We start from the raw sequence: 6,187 nt of genomic DNA on the forward strand, positions 1-6,187 counted from the left end.
TCGGGAGTAAGGCCACAGGTGGACAATGAAGGGCCCTCCCAGAGGGAATAAAAGAGGAGCGAACGGGGAGTGGAGTTTGCAGGAGGCAATTAGTTCATTCCTGCATCCTTGCCAAGTATTGGGGCGTCTGGAAGACCTCGGCCTGGCCGCTCCCCAATAAAGGTCGGTAATTGTGAACTGTCTAGAAAGACTGGGGGAGAGGAAAGACTTTGCTGGAGAGGAATTCACTGCCAATTAAAGAAAAGGGGGTTTTGTGGGGACAAGGACTTGGCTTCCTGCTGCTGGGGAAGCCTAGGTCAGAACAAGAGAGCGGCCCTGCAAGGAAACTGGGGAGGGGTCTCGGCAGGAGAAGCTCCAGGCTGCCATCCTCCTCCTCCTCCTCCTCTCCCCCACCTCCAACCCTGAACCTCCGTCCTTCACAGGCGGAAATTCCCCACCTCCTCCTAAAAAATGCCTTTCCCCTCGGAAAGCAGGAAGGAGGGCAGGATTAACTCCGGAGCCCTGGGGGGAAAAGAGACGGGGAAGAAAATAATATTATCACAGAATATAAAGTGAAACCCTCAGTGGGAACAAGCTCTTCCGCCTCTCCTACTGCCCCCCCCAGGAAGGCCTGCACTGCAGGGGGGGCTGATGGGCAGGGACCGGACGGAGGGAAGCTCCGCCCTTTTGGGGAAGAAAACGCTGGGAGGGGCCAGGAGTTCCCCCCCATCTCCTCTCCTGGGACTCCAAGGGGGTCTGAGCTCAGCCGAGGGGCTGCAAAGGGGGGACCGTGAGAAGATGGGATTCTCCCCAATTGACTTAATTGGGGGGTCAATCAAGAGGGGGCCCTCCCTCCCTCCCTCCCTCCCTCCCTCCTTCTCAGCAGAGGTTTCCTAGCAGCAGAGAAGATGGGAGGAATCCCTTCAATGCTGAGGGGAGCAAATGGGGGGGGGAGGAATCGGGTGAAATGTCATGGGGGGGGGTTGAGGAAGGGCTATGCATGACCTTGGCCAGGCTGCCCCACAAAGGGGTCCGGGGGGGGGAGTGAGTGTTGTGGCCAGTACAGAGCTTTTATTCGGAAGTCAAATAAAAAGGGAGGGAGGGGTCCCTGCAAATCTGATTCCGGAAAGTGACATCTCTGCACACCTGAGGACCCCCAAGGTCCTGAGTTCAAATTCAGATTTGAGAGTGGCAGCCTTGATGAGGCCTGGCCTAGATGATGTGTGCTGGAAGGGGGTTGCTGGGGGGGGGTCCTGGGGAGGAGGGAGGGGCTTTCCTCTTGGGGCTGCCCCCTTGATCCCCCCCTCTCTCCCACAGAACTGGTCTTCTCCCCCATGGCGAATGTCTTCTGCACCAGGAACGGCTTCAGCCTGGACTTCCTGCTCCAGCCCAAGGGGCCAATGAGGAAGACCCCCCTCCGACCCCCCCCCAGGCTCACCAGGCCCATCTCTCTCAGCTGGGTGAGGGCATCGGAGGCTGGGCAGCTGCATCCCACAGGGCGCCTATCCTGAGGCGGCCTGGATCCTCTCCTGGGATGGGGGGAGGGGCAGCACCAGCCTCAGCCGGCCAGAACTGGGTCCCCTCCTGCAGCTGAAGGAGGCGGCAGAGTCCGAACCTGCCCCACAATTGTGTGTTTGGACACAGCCAGTCACGCAAAATTGGCCCCAGATCCAGAGAGACTCTGGTGGGATCCCATCGCTCTCCTGATCAAAGCAGAACTTTTCATGTTTCCCCTCCCCCACAAGGTTTTGATTTTTCTCTTGAGTTGTCCCAGGCACCCCCACCCCTCCCTCCCTCACACACACACACACACACACCCAGAGCAGCCCTTCCTTCTCCAGCCCCCAAGAGCTGCAGAGGCGCTTGGGCTTCGCTTCCCCAGCCTGAAGCTTTGGGCTCCTCCGAAGCGGAACTGAGGAACCGGCCAGGATCCAGCAGGCAACAAGCCTCCATTCTCCCTCAGGGACTCCCCTCCTCCTCCTCCTCCGCTCCATGGCTGAGTCTGCAGTTGGGGCTGCCCCTTGGTCCTCTGCCCCATTGGAGGAGGCTGAAGGGGCCCCTCCCCACCACCTCATTATAGGACTCTGGTCCTTTTCTCCCTCAGTTGAAGCCCATTGAAGAAAGGAGTCCTTGACTTATAACGATTCATTTAGTGACCGTTTGAAGGTACAATGGCACTGAAAAAAGTGACTCTTTGCCTAATATTCCTTCTTTTTAAAATATTTTTTATTGCTTTGAATGTTTTTTAATACTTTCATGTAAATACCTGTTTTTATTTACCTCCCTTGTTGTGAGATGAGGGGCTACATAAATGTGAGAGAGAAGATGAGAGAGAGATTTGATGGGTGGATGGATGGATGGATAACCTTATTATTTTGAATATAAGCAGAGACAGTAGAAGCTTATTCGTTCCCATCAGTGTCTTGTCCGTTCGTTGCAGCCTCTTTAAATACCTTCCAATTTCTGCCCTTGAAGGAATCTCCTCCTAGAGCCTCCATGGCTTCTGCCGGCCACAGCCTCCCTAGTTCTCTCCTGGGTCCTCTCTGATGAACCTTAAAGGCTTCTCTGCTGACCGGAGCCTCCCAGAGAGAGGATCTGAGGGGCCAGGAGGAGGAGGGGGAGGGGCGGCTTCAGAGGCTCCCTGGGGGTTGGAGAAGGCCCCGTCCAGGGTCTCCCCTCCCCTGGTGGCAAAGGCCCCGTATGGGGGGAAAGGAGGGGGGGCTGCTTTCAAGGCGGCCTCTGGTCTGCTGGGTTTCCCAGGAGCCTCTTTCCTCTTCCACCAGGCCCAGAACCTGCCTCCCAGGTGAGGCCAGGGGAGTCCAAGCCCCCCACGACTCTTGGGGGGAGCTTCCTCCGGGCCTCGGCTAAGTAACAGAAACTTCCATCTCTTTCCTCTGGTTGGTTGGGAGGCTCCGAATATTCCCCCATGGCTCCATCCCTCTTTTCCCCCTTTCCCCCCCTTTTATCTCAACCCAAATGTATTGAATGAGGTTTTCGTCTTTCTTCTGTTGCGGTTCTAGATCAGTTTGTTTATTTTTTATATACATAGTGCAACTCCACCTCCTCTTTTATGGGGTCTGTTTCTTTGGAGCCCTTTAAATGGGAAGATATTAAATGTTGAGAGCTGAAAGAGGGAAATGCACAATGGTCCAGAACACACCGTTGTGGCTGAGGGTGTGCAGGCTCCTGTATGAGGTGATCTGCGCTCTGATTGGTTGCTTTGGGTGGAAAGGGGGCGTTTCCCTTTTTCCCGCCTTTTTCTTCCATGGGCTCAGAATGCTGTTTGAGATTTACCTCACAATCTCCCTGCATTCCCGACTCTCTTGTCTGCTGTGAATGTAGATGTGAAATACATTTATTTACATAAAACTACAAGTTTGTGTCCATGTCTCCCACTTCCTTTGGACAGCTGCTGCCTGATTCCTCCGAATTAAATCTCTTTAGTTGCACCTTCCAATTTTGAGTTTCGTCCCATGAAGTTTTGGTGATTGCAGCAATGTCACACCTGCCTTTGGGCTCCACCTTCACCCCATTTATTCCTCGTACTTTGAGCATCTGTGCAGAGGCATCTGAGTCCCTTTTTGACTGACCCCATATTTGCTTTCTACATCTCCTGCTCTGTCTCCGAGTTTCCCTTCTTTCTTTCCATTCGGTTGATTCTCCTGAGATTTGAACTTGGAATTTGCTTCTAAAACTTTGTCTCCCTCTCACTTCGGTCTCACTTTCAAGCCCTTCGGATGAGGCGAGCCGGTTGGTGTCCAAAGCCGACCTTCTGGGTTCTTCTGAGGGGCAGCTCATCCCCTGCCAGAAGCCCCCCATGTGGGTGTTGTGGACCATGGGCCAAGAATCCCAATTTCCCTCGAGAGAACCATCCCCTAAGCCAGGCTTGACTTCCAAGGTGCTGCCTTCCCTCCTTGGATGGTTCCCTTTATTGGGAGAGTGGAAGAGAAATCCCCCTGTGCCCCCAACTCTTTGGCTCCCTTGCCCACCTGCTCCCAGTCTCTTGGCATCGTTTCCAGGGACTTTTTCATTCCTCCCAGCATGAAAGAGGAAAAAGGGATCATACTCTGTGGGCTTCATTATTTCTGTAAGCCCCTCAGTCACGTCTTTGATAGCTGCTCCTGGGAAACAACCAACCCCCTTAGTTTGATTGTCCGTCTTAGAAACGGCTGTTTCAGTTCCCCTAAACAATGAATCAACACAAGACTTTCTTTTTTTCTTAAGGAGGTCCGGTCTAATTTTCCTCCCCTGCCATTGGTACATTTGGTGTTGTCCCTTCTCCAGGTTCTTGCACACTGTCTTGCAAGGGGAGGCATTGCTCAAAGGAGCCCAAATCTTCTCAGGCAATTTCAGACAATTCCTACAATCACACTCCGACCTATTTTTCCTGTGGTGGCCCCAAGACCCCAGATGAGGAAGGGGAGGGGGAAATTCTGCCTCGGTGATGGAGGCCACTGGAGTCCTGCAAAGTCAGTCTGGATGACCTCTGGAGAGACTGAGGCTCAGTTGGAGGGCTGTCTAGGGGCATCTAGAGGTGATGGGGAGAAGGGAGGGGTCTTCCACTTAGGGCTGCCCCATTGAACTCCCCCCCTTTTTCCCAGAGAGCAGGTGTTCCCCTCCGTGGCAATGTCTTCTGCACCAGGAACGGCTTCAGATGGATTCCTTGGAGGTCATCTAGTCCAACCTCCTGCTCTGGCCTACACCATTTATACCATCGAGCAGGAGGCTCTATACCATTGGAATCTGAGCTCCAAAGAGGGAAGGAGCCATTGGGTGCCAAAATGGGGCAGGACCCTCCAGTTGTGAAGGAGAGAAATGGCTGAAATGGCTGATTGAATGTAGGGGAGTCTCGGATGCCCCCCAATGGCTCCCCAAAAATGCTCAGGGAGGACTGTGCCTGCTGCCATTCTGCTCCTCCAAAGGGGGCTTGAGGGGAAGCAGAGCAAGGGGGCCTCTGAGCAGAAAGGGGGGTCCTGCCCCTTCACCTCCCTGGATCTGCCCACCCTCCTCCTGAACCAGTTCTGGCTTCGGACCAAAAGTAGCCTGGATGGTGGATCCAGAGGCAGCGGAGGGAGGAGCCTCCTGCGGGGGCAGCAAAAAGGAAGAGGAGGAAGAGGAAGGAAGGGAGGATTCCAGGGTTTTCTTACATCTGAAGTTTATTCTTTTATAGCAAAGCGAAGGGAAGGGAAGTGAGTGGGAGGAAGAATAATGTAGATGAAGCTGCTGTGGGTTCAAAGCCAGGAGAGTTGAGGGGTCTGGAGTGACAGGTCCACCTAGCATCCCTGGGGACAGTCTAGATGGTCTCCACCCCTCCCTCACAAGAAAGAGCGGCCCTGAAAGGAAGCTGGGGTGTATATGTGTGTCTCAGCAGGAGAAGGTCCAGGCTGCCATTCTCCTCCTCCCCCCAAACTGCCACCTTCAGCCTCCATTTCTCACAGGTTGCAAACAGGACAAAGAGTCATCAGCTGTTAAAGAAAAAATATGCTTTTGCATCGGAGAGCAGGATTAATTCATGAGTGCTGTAGAAAAAGAGATGGGGGAGAAAATCAGAATATAAAGAGACACTTTTACCGTAAATAACAAATTCTTCTTCCCTTTCATCCCCCACCCCCAAGGCAGACCCACACTGCAGGGGGGTGGTTGACAGGCAGGGACACATAGAGAGAGAATCCGCCCATTTCAGGGAGGAAAAGGCTGGGATGCTTCATATGAAGAAAGAAGACGGGGCTACGATGGGGGTGGCAGCAAAGGGGGGAGCCTGGGCTCACTTGGCCAGAAATCGTGGGAATTCTCACAAGGAGAAGGGGGGTCAGGAAGAAGAGCCTGTCCAGGTTCCAACTAATGAACCCAAAGGAGTCTGTATGGGGTGCCAAGAAGGATCCTCTCGGACCGGAGGGTGGGGTGCAGTTCAGGGAGAAGTTTTAGAGGGAGTTCATTAAGTTGATAGGGTCATCTCAAGGACTGAGCTCCACCTCCCACCCGAGGACGAACGGAGGTATAGAACGAGCGAACGCAATGATAGAACAATACCTGAGATGCAAAGTTCATTATCAGCAATTTAGCTGGGCAGATCTCCTGCCATTTGCTGAAGTGGCCTATAATATCACAGTACATAGTAGGGGTGAAATGTAAAATTTGTTACTACTGGTTCTGTGGGCGTGGCTTGGTGGGGGTGTGTGACTGGGTGGGTGTGGCCAACTTTTTTTTT

The 6,187-nt window shown here is 53.5% G+C and overlaps 1 protein-coding gene across 1 annotated transcript in view; it reads right to left on the bottom strand.

Annotated features, from left to right (window-relative positions):
• LOC148116150 (rano class II histocompatibility antigen, A beta chain-like) overlaps nucleotides 1-6,187 on the bottom strand; it is a 191,910-nt gene that overhangs the window by 71,702 nt on the left and 114,021 nt on the right. The window lies entirely within an intron of this gene.

Source organism: Pantherophis guttatus, chromosome 2 (assembly GCF_059756535.1).
Source record: "Pantherophis guttatus breed Tessera chromosome 2, ASM5975653v1, whole genome shotgun sequence".
Classification (NCBI taxonomy): domain Eukaryota; kingdom Metazoa; phylum Chordata; class Lepidosauria; order Squamata; family Colubridae; genus Pantherophis; species Pantherophis guttatus.